The sequence below is a fragment of the Tursiops truncatus genome, chromosome 14, assembly GCF_011762595.2.
Source record: "Tursiops truncatus isolate mTurTru1 chromosome 14, mTurTru1.mat.Y, whole genome shotgun sequence".
Classification (NCBI taxonomy): Eukaryota; Metazoa; Chordata; class Mammalia; order Artiodactyla; family Delphinidae; genus Tursiops; species Tursiops truncatus.
Genome location: NC_047047.1, coordinates 26,008,549 through 26,025,511, shown reverse-complemented (window position 1 = coordinate 26,025,511; position 16,963 = coordinate 26,008,549). Strand labels below are relative to the sequence as shown.

Below are 16,963 nucleotides of genomic sequence, written 5' to 3'. Positions count from 1 at the left end.
ATTCAAAAAGAGTCATGTACCACAATGTTCATTGCAGCTCTGTTTCCAAGAGCCAGGATATGGAAGCAACCTAAGTGTCCATCGACTGATGAATGGATAAAGAAGATGTGGCACATATATACAATGGAATATTACCCATAAAAAGAAACGAAATTGAGTTATTTGTAATGAGGTGGATCAACCTGGAGACTGTCATACAGAGCGAAGTAAGCCAGAAAGAGAAAAATAAATACCGTATCCTAACACGTATATATGGAATCTAAAAAAAAAAAAAAAAGGTTCTGAAGAACCTAGGGGCAGGACAGGAATAAAGATGCAGATGTAGAGAATGGACTTGAGGACACAGGGAGGGGGAATGGTAAGCTGGAATGAAGTGAGAGAGTGGCATGGACTTATATATACTATCAAATGTAAAATAGATAGCTAGTGGGAAGTAACCTCATAGCACAGGGAGATCAGCCCCGTGCTTTGTGACCACCTAGAGGGGTTGGATAGGGAGGGTGAGAGGGAGACACAAGAGGGAGTGGATATGGGGATATATGTATACATATAGCTGATTCACTTTGTTATACAGCAGAAACAAACACACCATTGTAAAGCAATTACACTCCAGTAAAGATGTTTAAAAAAAAGCTACTGATTAGAAAAAAAAAACTGTATCAAGATGGTAATTGTCTATGTTCAAGAAGAAGCTACTTAATAAAGTACAGTAAAAACAAACAAACAAAAAAATTGTTCCACATTTGTTTATTCTTTCGTTTCTTTTTTCATGCACATATATGCATTCATTCAGTCACCCACAACCAAATGATGAATGATTTCCTTTCACAGCATTGCCATCAAATTACAACTTGGTCAAACTCCTTAATGTAATGCTTAATGACTGTTTGTGTTCTAACAGGCTTAGGGTAACCTTTTCTCTTCCATTCCCACCTCTTCCCACCCACCCACCCCCCGCCCCGATTCAGTCAGGAGTCAGTCCTAGTCAGGTCACATTCAACATGCTTTTCCATATTTTCAGCTTCTGCCATTCATATCCTTTTTTCTATTGTGTATTTTTTTAAACCCAGCATCCACTGTTCTGTGTTTTATTTAGATAAGTTGTATTTAGAGAATTAGTCCTCTTTAACTCTCAGTCTATATCATGTGGGCAGAGTTGACCCTATCCTTGGACTCCAGCCATAAGTACATGGCTCAATCCTGACCAGTCAGAGCAATGGCTTCATGATCTTGGTCACAGTGATTGGTTCAGGGATGGGCAAATGATACAAGCGGGGACATAAGAGGAAATCCACGGACTAATGAGCTAGAATTATTGGAAAAGAGGTTTCTTTACTCACCAGGCTCGCTAAGTTAATAGAATATAAGTTTGAAGCTGCTTGAAACCCATTTTGCTAGCTCCAAATGGGAACCTATCTGAGAATGCAGCCAAATACAGAGGAATGCTGAAGCAAGGCTGGAGAGACAAGCAATATCTTAATGATATTTTTTGAGGCGTTGGGTCCAGTGATTCTTAAAGTTGGGCACACCTCTTAAATATATCACTTACAAGAGGCAATCATTGTTTCAGCCAGTTTGAGAAAGCTTTCTGTTACTTGAAACTGAATAAGTTAAAACTGGTGGGCTTGTCTTCGTGAACACTGAGATGTCCCATCTCTTCTCATTTCAAGGTCTTTGTTTTTTTTACCGTAACATTTAGGAACTCAGTGTCCACTGATGTCACTATGCTGTGCCCCCTGTTATGGTTACTACTGGCTCTATCGGTGGAAAAACTCTACCTGAATGATTATCAGCAAAACATGTATTTATTATGCATGTCCCTGACTGAAGTTGGTGAGAGGCATGTTTATAAAATTAGACTTAAAATGAACAAGACTTACCTAATCTATAACGATTTCGCCAATTTCAAATCCTTGCTCAATTGCCTATTTAATATTCAAATCCTTGAAAATAAAAGCCGTCAACTGTTGGGCACCATGTACAATCTGTTGTGCAATCTGTTGTCCTGCGATGGCACTTCTTACCTTTCAGTTTGTAACTGGATATTTAAAATGCAGTCAGAGTCTCAGTTCATCTGTTCATTTGTTTAACATTCGCTAAATGCCAAGTTGGTACACTGGGGACACATAGTGATAACACAGAGTGCTTGCCCATATGGGGCTAATGTTCTGGTTATAGCCTCTTGCTTTCAGAGTCTCATGCAGCAGGTGTATCTCTCTGTGCGTATGTGTGTTGCAATGTCAAAATTTATATTTTTGGCAGGGATTGGCAGGACATTGGCAATTGGCAGGACAATGTCATTGGCATTGACATTCATTTAAATAATCACAGGCATCTTAAAGCTCTAGGACTCTGGTCAGTGAAAGGGCTGCAGAATAGATACTCAGAATCTTCTTTTTGTTGCAGTAGCTTTGTCACCAGGATCTCTGTCTCTGCCTTTCATAGAGGGAGTATTGCCTAGTTCTTAAGAATGCAGGCTTCCATAACACGCTGGATTCAGCTCTCAGATCCAATACTGTGTATACCTAGGCAAATTTACCTAACCTGGTAACACTCAGCTTTTGCCTTTGCAGAATGAGATAACATGTCTACTTATTTGGGTAGCTGTAAGGATTAAGTGAGGTAATGCATCTAAGCACTTTGCACTGTGTCTGGTAGTAGTCAATCCCAGCTAAATGACAGCTATTGCCTTATTCCTACCATTCTTATTATTTGACTGGGAAGGTAGTAGTCTGCTTGTCCTTCAAGAACCAGCTTAAATGCTCTGTCATTTTTAAGGAAGTTAGTTGTATAATTCTTCATCATTCATTCTGGTCTTACCTTTATTATAGTGGATATAATGATTTTTCCATAATTTTTTCTGTTTTCTTCACAAAACAGGTACAATGTCTTTGTTATCACTTTAACACCAATACTTGAAATTGTGTATAACTTATGGTAGACATTCATTAAGTTTTAAATGTAATGGAAACTTAATTTACTTTGAAAGGATGCTGTGACTCTGTTGTGCATGGACTTGTGTGGGTCAAGGGCAGAAGCAGGAGATAAGTTAGATTACTGCACAGATCCAAGGAGAATTGATGTTGGCACAAGCTGGTGGTGGAGGTAGAAAAAACTGGTTGTGTTCTGGATATGCTTTGGAACTGGAGCTATATATTTGGAAGAAGAAGAATGAGAATAACAAAAAAATAAAAATAAGAATAGTAAGACATTAAAGAAAAAAGCCTTCCTGTTCTGTGATGACTAATTCAAAGAATGAGTTTTGTTTGATGGTAAACTGATATGGCCTGTAGATGGCTCCATTTTCAAGAAACTTCAGGATTCTTTGTGTGTGTGTTCTAGAAAATTTCAGTGCTGCTGCATGTTTGGTTTTCCCAGACTGATATTATGGCTTCACTGTAAATTAATAAGCAGTTTTGACTTTCTTTGTTCAGATAGAATTATGTATATTGGCTCACATATTTAACATAAATTCTTCATTTTTGAGCCACTATTTAAGAACAACTAAGAAACTTGAGAAGCCAGGGAAACCTTGTGTAGGTTGCTTACTTTAATGGGTTTCAAAATGTTTTCATTTACTAATTCATTCACTTATTTATTGAATGACTTCTGTGTCATTCCAGTCACAATGTTAGAGGCAGTGAAAAATATTACTATGAATAAAACTATTTTTTCTGTCCATCTGTTATGCTTTAAATAAAAGCACCAAGATACATGGTTTTAGGTAACATTTATATTAAACATACACCATGTGTAAGGCACATTATCTTAGCACTTTAAATGCATCCTTTCATTGAAATCTTCAAAACAACCCTATGAGGTAATGTTGTTCACATTTTACAGATGAAAAAACTGAGGAACAGAGAGATTAAGTAACCTGGTGAAGTTCAACCTGGGAACTTTATTGTAGAAACCAGTCCTGATTTACCTGCCTCTGAGTCATTCTCTCTAAGCTTGTGCAGACCTGCAAAGTCTGAGCAGCAGGGATAGCTCCTCTGATCAATCCTCACAGAAGCCTTCTGTCCTTCTTTATTCCTTTGCATTCACCTCAAGTCCTACTTCTTTTGTAAAAGTATTCCAGATTACGTGAGTTTTTCGCCCTTCTCTGAGCTCTTCTGAGCTACTACTGCACAGACGCAGAAGAGCCTCTTTATTTGTGGTACGTGTGTCTAACAGAACAATGGAGAATGAGTCTAATCATTGAAACTTCCAAGTGGCAGACGGGCTTTTCTGTAATTTGGGAAAGTGTCCTCTTGGAAGACGAAAGGGAGGCCTCGGTGTAGAGGAAACTCTTCCTAACGAGCTGACAGCTCGTTCAGGGTGTCAAACTAAAAATCAGCTCAGGAGAACGTTCCTACCTAGTCATTTGCATTGCTTCTCTCTGTGAGTTTTTTTACTCCTTTTTCCTGTCTTGGCTCCTATTCTGACCTAATGAGTAATGGTAATAGAGACTGCTGATTCTCCATCACTATACATCTGTCTTCTTCTTCATTTTTTTTTTTTTTTTTTTGCAGTACGCCGGCTTCTCACTGCTGTGGCCTCTCCAATTGAGGAGCACAGGCTCCAGACGCACAGACTCTGCGGCCATGGCCCACGGGCCCAGCCGCTCCGCGGTATGCGGGATCCTCCCAGACTGGGGCATGAACCCATGTCCCCTGCATCGGCAGGCGGACTCTCAACCACTGCGCCACCAGGGAAGCCCCTGTCTTCTTCTTTAGTAATAGAACACTGCAGTTTTAGCTAGACACATGGCTACACAAGTAACATCTACATATTCCCACTATCCTTGCGACCCCGTGTGGCCATGTAAGTCCAGTCCAATCTGATGAACATAGAAAGTATATATTTCTGTGCTTATCATTAATATGAATGTGTCTATGCTGCCATTACCCATTTCCTTCTTTCTGTCACTTGGGAGGTGATGAGAAGTGGAATGGTCACTTTTAGACATAGAGTTGAAAGTTGCATGTCGAAAACGTCAAAGCTGCCTGATTGAAGGACTGGACTGCTATGTAAGAGACAAATGAACTTGACTCTTGCTCAAGCACTGTATTTTGGGTCTCACGTAATTGAGTTTGTTTTCTACAATGAATATGGAAATCGATACTTAAAATTGGGCCACTGTCCTGACATTTAGCTTAGCATTTGGTCTTAAGGAGTGGGGCACACACGGTAAGCTAGAAAGCTGGTGATCTGTGTTATGCTTTAGTAAAACGTTTGATAAAATTCTCAACTGCAATACCTTGGAAGGCAGACCATATGTCAACAGAGTCTTTAGCTAAATTTGTCAGAAAAATTACACTGTTGATGTGTGCTGGCTTCTTTTTGCTACATTTAGCAAAGTTCTATAAGAGAGAGTTGAAGTTGGGCTAGTTATTAGGGGTTGTGCTGATGAAACCAGTTTTACAGGGGTGGGCCTCAAGCCTTTAACACTTCCCTATCATTACATGTTATTCAGAAACTGGCAGATAACCCAGTGTCAAAGATCAGATAAACAGTATTGACTACCCACCTAAACCCACTGTTTCAAATCATCTCAAGGTAGAAACAATTATATTGAGAGAAAGAGAGATGGGAGGGAAACTTCTGGCTGTGGTTACGTATACAGGAACTAACTGAAAACAAATAGGTCAAATGCCTACAAAGATTATGAGGGAATATTACTACCAAAGAAACCAGAGCCTGGTCTGAAAAAGCTTTTGATTCTTTGATGAAGAGCCTCCCAAACACATACAATCTGTGGGTGGGATTGGGGCTAGTGTAGAAATAGAAGTTCTTATAATCTATGCCACTTAAAATTTATAAATCTAGCTAACAAAAATATTAAATAGTACTTTTTCTATTCTCCTACCTTGAAAAACATATCTTCATAATGACCTGGATATCCAAGTCAGAAACTAGAACCTGAAACTCACTTGGAGCTTCACTGTAACAGTGCATGGCTAGCCACCCCATGGACCACAATGTTCCTTGTTCCCCACTCTTCCAAGTCTTATTTCTATCCTGCATCATAGGGCCTTGTAAGCACATGTAGATGTTCTATTCCTTACGCCCGCATCCAAGATCCATACACAACCCTTGTCTCTTCCACCACCACAAGTAGCTTAAATGCTTAGCAAATTACCATTAATGGTACTCATGTGTCACACATTTCTGAGTAATGTCTCAGGGCTGCTTATTATACTTGGTTTCTTCTTCTTTCTCTCCTCCATTCTACTACTTCCTTGTTGTTATTACCATTACAGCCATCAGCAGCAAAAAATGCTGCTGCGCGTCCGGAGCCTGTGCTCTGCAATGGGAAAGGCCGCAACAGTGAGAGGCCCACGTACCGCAAAAAAAAAAAAAAAAAAAAAGTATTCAGTGAGTACTAGTTGATAATACATGAAAGAATGAATGAATGCATTAATAAATGAATGTGTCTTCATATTGCTGGCTCTGTGCAATAAATTGGAAACTTATGAAGGCTTCTAGGGTTTTGCATCTAAGAGAGATTACACTAAAATTTGGATAACTAGATTAAAGTAGAAGGTTTAGAAATGTGTCATCCATGCAAAGACCTGAAAATGGGCAGCCCTGCTTATATTTCAAATTGCCCAGAAATACTTTGTTTTGCTTCAGTTCTAGGAAGGGCTCAGGTTTGGAGTGAGGTCACATTTTTATCAGCAACAGTTCACTTAATATTGCTTATACAAGCTTTCTAAAGCAATGACTAGAGCATATGTTTAGATTTTCCCAAGTGTTTGAACTAAGAAACCATATATATGTTAGTGTAGTGATTCTCAGCAGTTATTCCAGAGGCTCCTAAGGTAAGAGGATCACATTGTATGGTTTAGTAACACTGAAACCTTTCCATGCTGCTGTCATTTTATCTTTGTTCTCTTAGAAAAACTCAGAATGGTACAAAACATATCTTTATTTTCACATTTCCAACTTTCTTTACACACATATACTGAAACCATCTGTCTAAATTGTGGCAAAATCTGCCAGCTCCAGATTGGCCTCATTAGTCATCTGAGAACACATAAACAGAGGAATTTGGAAAAATAAATAGACCTTGGATAGATCATCCTGGTCTGGGAAGATTTTTCTTCTTGCCAGACATGAAAAGGCACAGGTTTGCATCTTTAAAACATTTGGAGGAGTTTTTGCTCTAGAAAGTGGATAAAAATGTCTTAGTGACCCACTTGATATCCTTTATCATATGACCAAGTCACTTCAGCTACAAACCAAAGGGAAAACTAACATCTAAAGGAGTTGGCAAGGTCTTTCAGAGTGAAACTCTATGAATGTTGTTCTAATAGAGAGGAATATATCTAAGAGGTGACATGAGAGATAAGGAGAGTGTGAGAGTGCATGAAGGTAAATTTTGGACATTATCGTCAAAGGTAGTGTTTTTCTAAGCTAGTCATAAGCTCACCTCCCCAGATGTTTGCATGTGCTCCTACCAGCCATCTCTTCTTTATGAATAGTAGTAGTTTAATTGTGAAATGAACTGTCAGAAATATATATTGTGCAGTTGAATCTCTGCCACAATAGGAAGTCTGGTCATCTGTATTTTCCTTGGGACTAATGGAGCCCAAGGGACTAATAGATGTCCTAAGTAGGGAGAAGACTGCTAACATGGTATAAAATGAGGGGGAATTTTCTCCTTAATCTCCAACAAAAACAGCAACAAAAAAATCTCTTATCACCAGACTTCTGTCATGTCCTACATTTCATTATTTGAGATTCATTCTTTTGGTCCTCAAAAGTCTTTATTAGTCAGGATATTTGGGCTTCCCTGGTGGCGCAGTGGTTGAGAGTCTGCCTGCCGATGCAGGGGACACGGGTCCGTGCCCCGGTCCGGGAAGATCCCACATGCCACGGAGTGGCTGGGCCCGTGAGCCACGGCCGCTGAGCCTGTGCGTCCGGAGCCTGTGCTCCACAGCAATCTACCTACAGGGAGGCTGGGAGATACAGTTCTGTTTCATGTCCGGAAAGTGAAAGTAGGATTAGTGAATATCTAGCTGGTTTCTGCTACAAAGACTGTTGGATTTTTGGTAGATTGGAAGCATAGGCATAACATTTTCCAGCTCTTTTTATTAATAGATAAAGGCTATAACCCTACTCTCTCAACTCAGGCTAACCTTTGTGTCTTGCTTTTACCAGTAGAATGTAGTTGAAGTGGTGTTTGCTAGTTCCAGAATCTAGCTTTCTAGTGGCCTTGTCACTTCTGTCTTTGTTCTCTTGGAATGCTGTCTTGGGACTTCCATGTAAGGATGTAGTCTACTGGACAACGAGAGACCACAGGCAGGAAAATCAAGTCACTCCAGCCAACAACGAGCATCAATTGCTCGATTTGCATACATGAGTGAGGCCAACTTGGACCTTCAAGCCCAGCTGACTCTTCCTGAAGGCAACTGCATGAGTCATCCAGGTAAAAGGAGAGGAAAAACTGCATAGCCAATGAACAGAATTGTGATAAACAATGAATCATCGTTTCACGTCACTGAGTTGGGGATGATTTCTTATTGTAACATTAGACAACTGATACAGGTTTAAATTTTTTCAGATTAAAATTTTCCACCTTTGTAAACCTCAAGCTAATGGCTTATAAAAGATCCTACTTTAATGTCATTTCTGGCATTTCTAATGTGTGTGTGATTTCATGATTGTATATGTCTTAGGTTGGGTTTCCCTAGAAGCCGACCTTGAGGAAAGGATGTGGGCTTGAGTTGTTTATTTGGGAGCACTAGTGGGTGAGTGGGAAGTGATACAAGGAAAAGAAGGAAGCCAATGCAGGCATATTATTGAACTTGTTATTACTAGACAATTAGGTCTCAATTCTGTAGCAGAACTCTGGTGGATAGAGTAGATCTTACCTCAGAGTTATCCCAACAGAGAGATGAGTAGCTGAGGTATCTATCTACCAAATCCCATCAATTTTTGATAGAGGGATTTTAGGGGGTGAGGAGAGTGTCTTAACACCTCAGTACTTCTGGTCTGCTCTGCCTTGTGCACTGGCTGAGTGGACTCCTGTGATTAGAGAAGGCCTTCACGGGGAGAGTTACAGGGTTCTTGTTTAGAAAAATTCCAGTTGCCCCTTTTTGAAGTATGAATGCTTATGGCATTTGGGTGGGGTACCAACAATAACGTTTGAATTTATCGTCAATATCTGAATATTATAAATATTAATATCTAAATATATTATTTTTATTTCAAGTAGTAAATTGTCAAGCTAGATATAACTTGCAGTGAAAAATCTCCTTAAGTGTTCTTCTTGTTAAAATTTTAAAAGTCCAGTGAAATATAAATGTATATTCATTATTGGAAAACTAAAATGCTGCAAGTAAATTGTGATGATTTTGAAGTGTGTTAATTTTATGGAAAAAAATGATTAAGAACTTTAAAAGAGTTAAAAAGTAAAATATTGGAATTTAATATGAACATTGAGAGTGTTTTGGCTGGATAACTTGGAAAGGATACTATTTTTGAATCAAAAATGTATGTAATATTAAATAATACAAAACCAAATAATAGATTATATGATATCATATTCTGAAACTATCTGAAATTATCAAGTGTATTAGTGTCCTTAATGTTAAACAATGAACTGCTGAGAACTTCATTTAATTTTTGGTTACTTTCATGTATGGATTTTATGAAAAAACCTCTTGGAATAATTCATAAATAAAAATAGACTATCGAGTGTCCTTGCCCCTGTGGTGAGCCACAGCTGCCCTCCACCTCTGCGGGAGACCCTCCAACACTAGCAGCCATGTAGCTAACAGGATCTTGGTGCTCTGGCTGGGTGTCAGGCCTGAGCCTCTGAGGTGGGAGAGCTGAATTCAAGACATTGGACCACCAGAGACCTCCCAGCCCCACATAATATCAGTTGGTGAGAGATCCCCCAGATATCTCCATCTCAACACTAAGACCCAGCTCCACTCAATGACCAGCAAGCTTCAGTGCTGGACACCCCATGCCAAACAACTAGCAAGACAGGAACACAACCACACCCATTAGCAGAGAGGCTGCCTAAAATCATAATAAGTTCACAGACACCCCAAAACACACCACTGGAGGTGGTCCTGCCCACAAGAAATAAAAGATCCAGCCTCATCCACCAGAACACAGGCACTAGTCCCCTCCACCAGGAAGCCTACACAACCCACTGAACCAACCTTAGCCACTGAGGCAGACACCAAAAACAACGGGAAATATGAACCTGCAGGTTGTGAAAAGGAGACCCCAAACACAGTAAATTAAGCAAAATAAGACAGAGAAACACACAGCAGATGAAGGAGCAAGGTAAAAACCACCAGACCAAACAAATGAAGAGGAAATAGGCAGTCTACCTGAAAAAGAATTCAGAGTAATGAGAGCAAAGATGTTACGAAATCTTGGAAACAGAATGGAGAAAATACAAGAAATGTTTAACAAGGACCTAGAAGAACTAAAGATGAAACAAACAATGATGAACAATATATGAAATTTAAAATTCTCTAGAAGGGATCAATAGTGGAATAACTGAGGCAGAAGAACAGATAAGTGACCTGCAAGATAAAATAGTGGAAATAAGTACCATGGAGCAGAATAAAGAAAAAAGAATGAAAAGAATTGAGGACAGTCTCAGAGACCTCTGGGACAACATTAAATGCACCAACATTTAACTTATAGGGGTCTCATAAGAAGAAGAGAAAGAGAAAAGGTATGAGAAAATATTTGAAGAGATTATAGTTGAAAACTTACCTAATATGAGAAAGGAAATGGTCAATCAAGTCCAGGAAGCACAGAGAGTCCTGTACAGGATAAATCCAAGGGGAAACACATCAAGACACATATTAATCAAACTATCAAAAATTAAATACAAAGGAAAAATATTGAAAGCAGCAAGGGAAAAGCAACAAATAATATACAAGGGAATGCCCATAAGGTTAACAGCTGATGGTTTAGCAGAAACTCTGCAAGCCAGAAGGGAATGACAGGACATATTTAAAGTGATGAAAGGGATAAACCTACAATCAAGATTAGTCTACCCAGCAAGGATCTCATTCAGATTCGATGGAAAAATTAAAATGTTTACAGACAAGCAAAAGCTAAGAGAATTCAGCACCACCAAACCAGCTTTACAACAAATGCTAAAGGAACTTCTCTAAGAAGGAAACACAAGAGAAGGAAAAGACCTACAATAACAAACCCAAAACAATTAAGAAAATGGTAATAGGAACATACCTATCAATAATTACCTCAAATGTAAATGGATTAAATGCTTCCACCCAAAGACATAGACTGGATGAATGGATACAAAAACAAGGCCTGTATATATGCTGACTACAAGTGACCCCTTTCAGACCTTGGGACACATACAGACTGAAAGTGAGGGGATGGAAAAAGATATTCCATGCAAATAGAAATCAAAAAAAGCTGTAGTAGCAATTCTCATATCAGACCTAGGGACACTTGAAAATGGGATGGAATCTAGCAGTGGTTTTGCAGACATTACTACACTGGCGGAGGAAATTCACCTTCCGCAGCTCTTTAATTCTTTGAAAGATCTTGATCAATCCAAAAGTCCCAACATGATCAAAGCCAAAGACAACAGAGCCATTAAGGTGAATCAGGTGCAGCAAAAGCCAAGTGTCATAAAGGTTCCCTCTGCTCAACCAGGAAGAACAAACATAAAGCCTCTGAGCCTATCAGTGGTGCTCCCAAGGCCAAAATCCAGCCAAAGAATCCAGAGTGCCTGCTAGGGGGAGAAGTGCTTCTACACCATGCTGCAGTCAGGGACAGCGCTCCTGTGACCACGGCCAAGCATTCCAAAGGCAAACCTCAGAAAGCTGCATCCAGAAAGATCAGCAAAACGAAGAGCCACGGGCAGGAAAGGACCACAAGGACCAGAGGAAGGAAGAAGGCTGATGAGAAAAAGCAGTCAGGGAACAAAGTCAAGGCAGAAGAGAAGCCAACAATTCCCCAGACGAAGCGAAGGAAGCAGCAAACTGAGCTTATCCAAGAGAGCTTTAAAAAGCCTCGAACCTCCCTAGGCATGTGCAGGCTGGGGTCTGTGAAGGTTCTTCATGCACTGGGGGAGAAGAATGATAAGAAAACTGGGCTCTCTTCCTGTCGGGTCTTGGGAAATTCAAGCAACCCTAAACACCCCCAGCTATCCAGCCATGGAGGCATACCCCACCTGAGGGTAAGAGTCCTGAGAAAACTCAAGTCGAAGCCCAGAAACCAGACAGCAGTGCTGAAAAAGAGTGTCCCTCTCCATCCCAGTATGATTTGCCGCCTCCTGGGAAGGTCAAGTTGATACCTCTGCCGTTTTCTGCCTGGGACAAGCCTCAATCTCGACCTGCTCCTCGGAGGCCACAGTCTCTGGCCTCACATCGGCCTGCTCTGGCTGACTGTGCCCAGCCTGCTTCTACTAACTCAGCTCAACCTCCTGCAGTGAGTTCATCCCAGCCAGCTCCTGCCTCTTTGCCAGTTCCTGCCAAACCATCTCAGCCAACTATGACTAACCAACCCAAACGGGTTGGACCGACCATACGCAGCCTAGTGTCCCTCAGTCTGCTGCTCCTAGACCTGCACCCTATGGAACTTCATCTTGCACTTCTCTCCAGCGGGAGCCTGTTCCCCCTGCTGTGACTAAGCGCCAGTCCCCACCCAAGCTCCAAACCCCATTTCTACTCCAAGACTTCAGCGAGCAACCAGTTCTATGGAAGGAACCCAATGTTCCTGAGCCAGTAATGTCAAAGCCCATCGAACACGAGCAGAGGCCAGAGCGGGAGGCCATGAAGAGACGGGCTCAACAACAACATGAGAATGCTGCCAAATACACCTCTTTGGGGAAAGTGCAATTTTTCATTGAGAGGGAAAAAGAAATGGAAATTGCTGACTACTACGGATATGTAAAGTCAGAGCTGCTAGGAGTGTGGGTGCCACCTTGGGGACCAGCTGCTCTTCCATATACAGATAAGACAGGTACAAATATCTCTATTTATTTTGATATATTTTAACACAATAAAACTGAATAAATAAATGTAATAGAATTAATAGATGAGTAATAAAACTTTTGAATATTGAGATGCTGCTAATTGTGGCGTGATTTTTGTTTTTTGATGGGGTTGGAATCAAATTCTGCATGAGAAAGGGAGGACTGAAAGTTGGATGGGAGAATGAAGGAAATAGGTAAAAACTGAGGAAAGAGAAAGGAAGTTTGTCCAGGGCTAGGAAGGCCAAAAGACATTTATGGATTTATGAAAGGAAGCAGGAGTGGGGATGAAATGGAAGAAGTAAAAAGCATGGTCAGTGGTCAGGGGTGAAAGAACAAAATTTGAGTAGAGTTTAAGATGACAGAAGGTGAGTCTAGGTTCACTAGGAGAAATAGAAAAACTCTCTTGGGGAGGTTGGCCTTAAGTCTCACAACCACCAGATAGGTATTTAAGAAAACAGGAGGTTCAGGACACATCTCTGAAAGGTTTGAGTTGCCTTATCCAGGTGTGATTATAGTGGGGGGACAGGGAAATCTACCAGAGAGGTGGCTACGGCTCAGAGTTATCCTAGGGGCAGCTGACGACAGGGGCACAGCCAAGGAACTGCTGCATCAGGAGGCCCACGAGTAGGCCCTGGTATGTAAATCACCATGTACTCCACACCTAAGCACCAGGGCAGCTAATGCACTATTCAGTTAATCCTGGCAACGACAGGCAAGGCCAGTATTCCTGTGCCACTTCACTTAGAGAGGTGCAGCAGAGGGCTGAGGTCACATCGCATGTGGAGGTACAAGGCCTCAACTGCAGGCCCAAATGCCTCCGAAGTCCTCAGTATCTGCAAGTGCCCGCAGGCGGCCAACCTGGCTTTCAGAGCACAGCATCCTGAGGTTACTGGTGGATGAGATCAAACTTCTGGACAGGCCTAAATATTATCTTGAGGGGCTTCCTCCATTGACCAGGGTGCGTGCCGCCTTCTGTAAACATCACCATCAACTGAAACGCACGAGAAAAATCCGACGGAAGCGTCCACTCTCACGGGTGAGAGCGGTGGGGGCACGCACACTGGGCAGCTGCTCCAACAGCCACAGGACCCAGGAGCCCAGTGGTTCACGGGCTCCCTGTGAGGCCTCATGGGGCAGGTCGAGGGAGTGAGGATGGGAGAGAGCGGCAGGGGTGGGCGTCAAAAGGAATGCAGTGGGGAGAAGGGAGAGATGGAGACAGTGGATAGTGACCACGGGAAAACTGGCAATTTTCATTTTCAAAATTAAGTTTTTGAGATGTCATTCACATGCCATAACATTCACCTTCTGAAACTGCAAATTCAGTGTCATTTTGTACATTCATAAGCCTATGCAACCATCACCATCATTTAACCCACCACGTTTTCATCACGCCACAAAGAAGCCCCCATAACCATCAGCAGGCCCTCTTCATCCCCTCCTCCTTCAGTCCCTGCAACCATTAATTTCCTTTCTGTCGCTATGGTTTTGCCTTTTCTGGATATTTCATGACATAATACAAATGGGACCACTGTGTGTGGCTTCTTTCACTTAGCATAATATATTCAAGTTCGTCCATGTCGTAGCATGTGTCAGTACTTCATTCCTTTTTATGACTGTATAATATTTCACATATAACCACATTTAAAAATCCATTCATCCATTGATGGGCATTTGGGTTTTTTACACTAATAATCTCCATTTATTGACAGTTTATTCTGTGCCAGGCAGCACCAGGCTAAGTTACTGACCTTATTTCACAGATAAAGAGGCTTGGAGAGTGTGAAGAGTTTGCCCAAGATTAAGAGCTAGCAACTGGGGGAACTGGGGTTTGAACTCAGGCGAACTTCAGAGGTAATAGAGTCACATGACAGAACATTAGAAAAGGTCCACAAGGGTATTCAACGAAAAGTCACCCTTTTCCCCACGTGCCCCAGCCACACATTTCCCTCCTCAGAGACATCAGCTTTTGTCATGCTGTGGATCCTTCCAGAGAACTATTTATACCTCAACGTGTATGTATCACAATTTATTGACTAATCTGTCCCACTGATTTGAAATGTCACTTTTATGGTATAACAGATTCTTATACGTATTTATATTACTCTTTTCAGAGCTGTCCTGACTCTTTTTTGCCTATCTTTTATGTTTTCCATTTCTCTAAAATCCTTTTTATCTTGAAAAAACTTTTTCCTTTTCCTGTTTGTTTCTCTTAAGGCATTATGTTCATTCACTTGTATAATTTTATTTAAATTATTTACTTTTGGCGGTGTCGGGTATTAGTTGCAGCACGTGGGCTCTTCGTTGCAGTGCGTGGGCTCTTCCTCGTGGCTCGTGGGCTCTCTAGTTGTGGCGCGTGGGCTCCACAGCACGTGGGCTCAGTAGTTTCGGCGGGCGGGCTTAGTTGGCCTGAGGCATGGGGGATCTCAGTTCCTCAACCAGGGATCGAACATGCATACCCAGCATTGGAAGGCAGATTTTTTTTTTTTTTTTTTTGCGTTACGCGGGCCTCTCACTGTTGTGGCCTCTCCCATTGCGGAGCAACAGGCTCCGGACGCACAGGTTCAGCAGCCATGGCTCACGGGCACAGCCGCTCCGCGGCATGTGGGATCTTCCCAGACCGGGGCACGAACCCGTGTCCCCTGCATCGGCAGGCGGACTCTCAACCACTGTGCCACCAGGGAAGCCTTGGAAGGCATATTCTTAACCACTGGACAACCAGGGAAGTCCTCACTCTTGTATTATTTTAAATTTAGTCCTCATTTCTGAATTTTTTTTCTTTTATTTTGAATTCTGTCCTGAGTTCTATCATCTTACCTAATTCTGGTTTATGCTGTTAGTTCATCTTTTTTTTATTATGGTAAAATATACATAAAACAAAATTTAGTACTTCAACCATTTTCAAGTATATAATTCAGTGACATTATATACATTCACAATGCTGTGCGACCATCACCACTATCCAAATTAAAAATAATTATGTCTAAAGATTGAGCAGGACCTCAGAAAGATGGAGGCAGCAGCATAGTTTCTGAATCTCTCCAAACCCTTTCATGGAAGATCAACTAAAACCAAACACCCATAGGTGGTAGTTATCAGCATTTACCATTTGCAGGACTGTTTCACCATCCCAAACAGAAACTCTAGAGCCATTAAACAGTAACTTCCCATTCCCTCCTCGATCCATGTTCTTTCATCTTTTCCATTGTTTTTCCTAACATCTTTTAGCCCACTTTGAAATAATAGGTTACAGTTTTGATCTGTTTTTTGGACCTGTCTTTTCCAACTTGATTTTATTGTCTGAAGAGATGCTATTCTGCTCCTCATTCTCTTTTTTCTTACACTACCTCTGTAAGGGATTTGATCCTAATCCTTTTATTGATTTTTGGATGAAAAAAGTTTTAAAGCACTTTGAAAAGGAGGTGCGAGGCCATGTGGAAACGTGTTCCTCATGGCTGTTTCATCAATGCTTCACTTATACTGTTTTGAAATAACTCTTTTCCAGGAGGCATAAACCAGTGGGCTTTATCATTGGACAGAGTGCAGGGAAACGACCCCACAAAAGCTGATCACCTTAGCAAAAATGATTTAGTTATGATTTCACCCAAGATTGGTCACCAACCAGCCTGGGAAACTCAATGAACCAGAGACAAGGTATAATGCCATCTTTCCTTCTCTCTGCCTCAGCTCTCAAGGATTGGTCACCTACATGTTATTCGTAATTATTAGTTGGTTTCTGTTCATAATTACTATCAGAAGACACAGCACTTATGGGCCTAATTACACTGCCCAGCTACGCACCATTCTTCTTCATTTTGGCTTCCTGTCCACCAGCAGGAACCTGATTTATTTTTGTTCTCCCCTCACCACAGCCCAGTAAGTTTTGTGAATGACTCTCAGTCTCACCAGAATCTGTATCTCTCACTCTGCCCCAACATCCCACCCCATCATTCGCTCCCTGAAGTGTACTCTAGAAATTTAGGTAAACTGGAT

At 41.3% G+C, this 16,963-nt stretch overlaps 1 protein-coding gene and 1 pseudogene across 1 annotated transcript in view; both read left to right on the top strand.

The window, feature by feature from the left end:
- The window catches only part of LOC141276386 (putative ALMS1-like protein), an 80,828-nt gene that overhangs the window by 39,113 nt on the left and 24,752 nt on the right, over positions 1–16,963 (top strand). The gene's annotated exons all lie outside the window — the stretch shown is intronic.
- LOC117307846 (uncharacterized protein C2orf78-like) lies at positions 8,347–13,000 on the top strand (annotated as a pseudogene).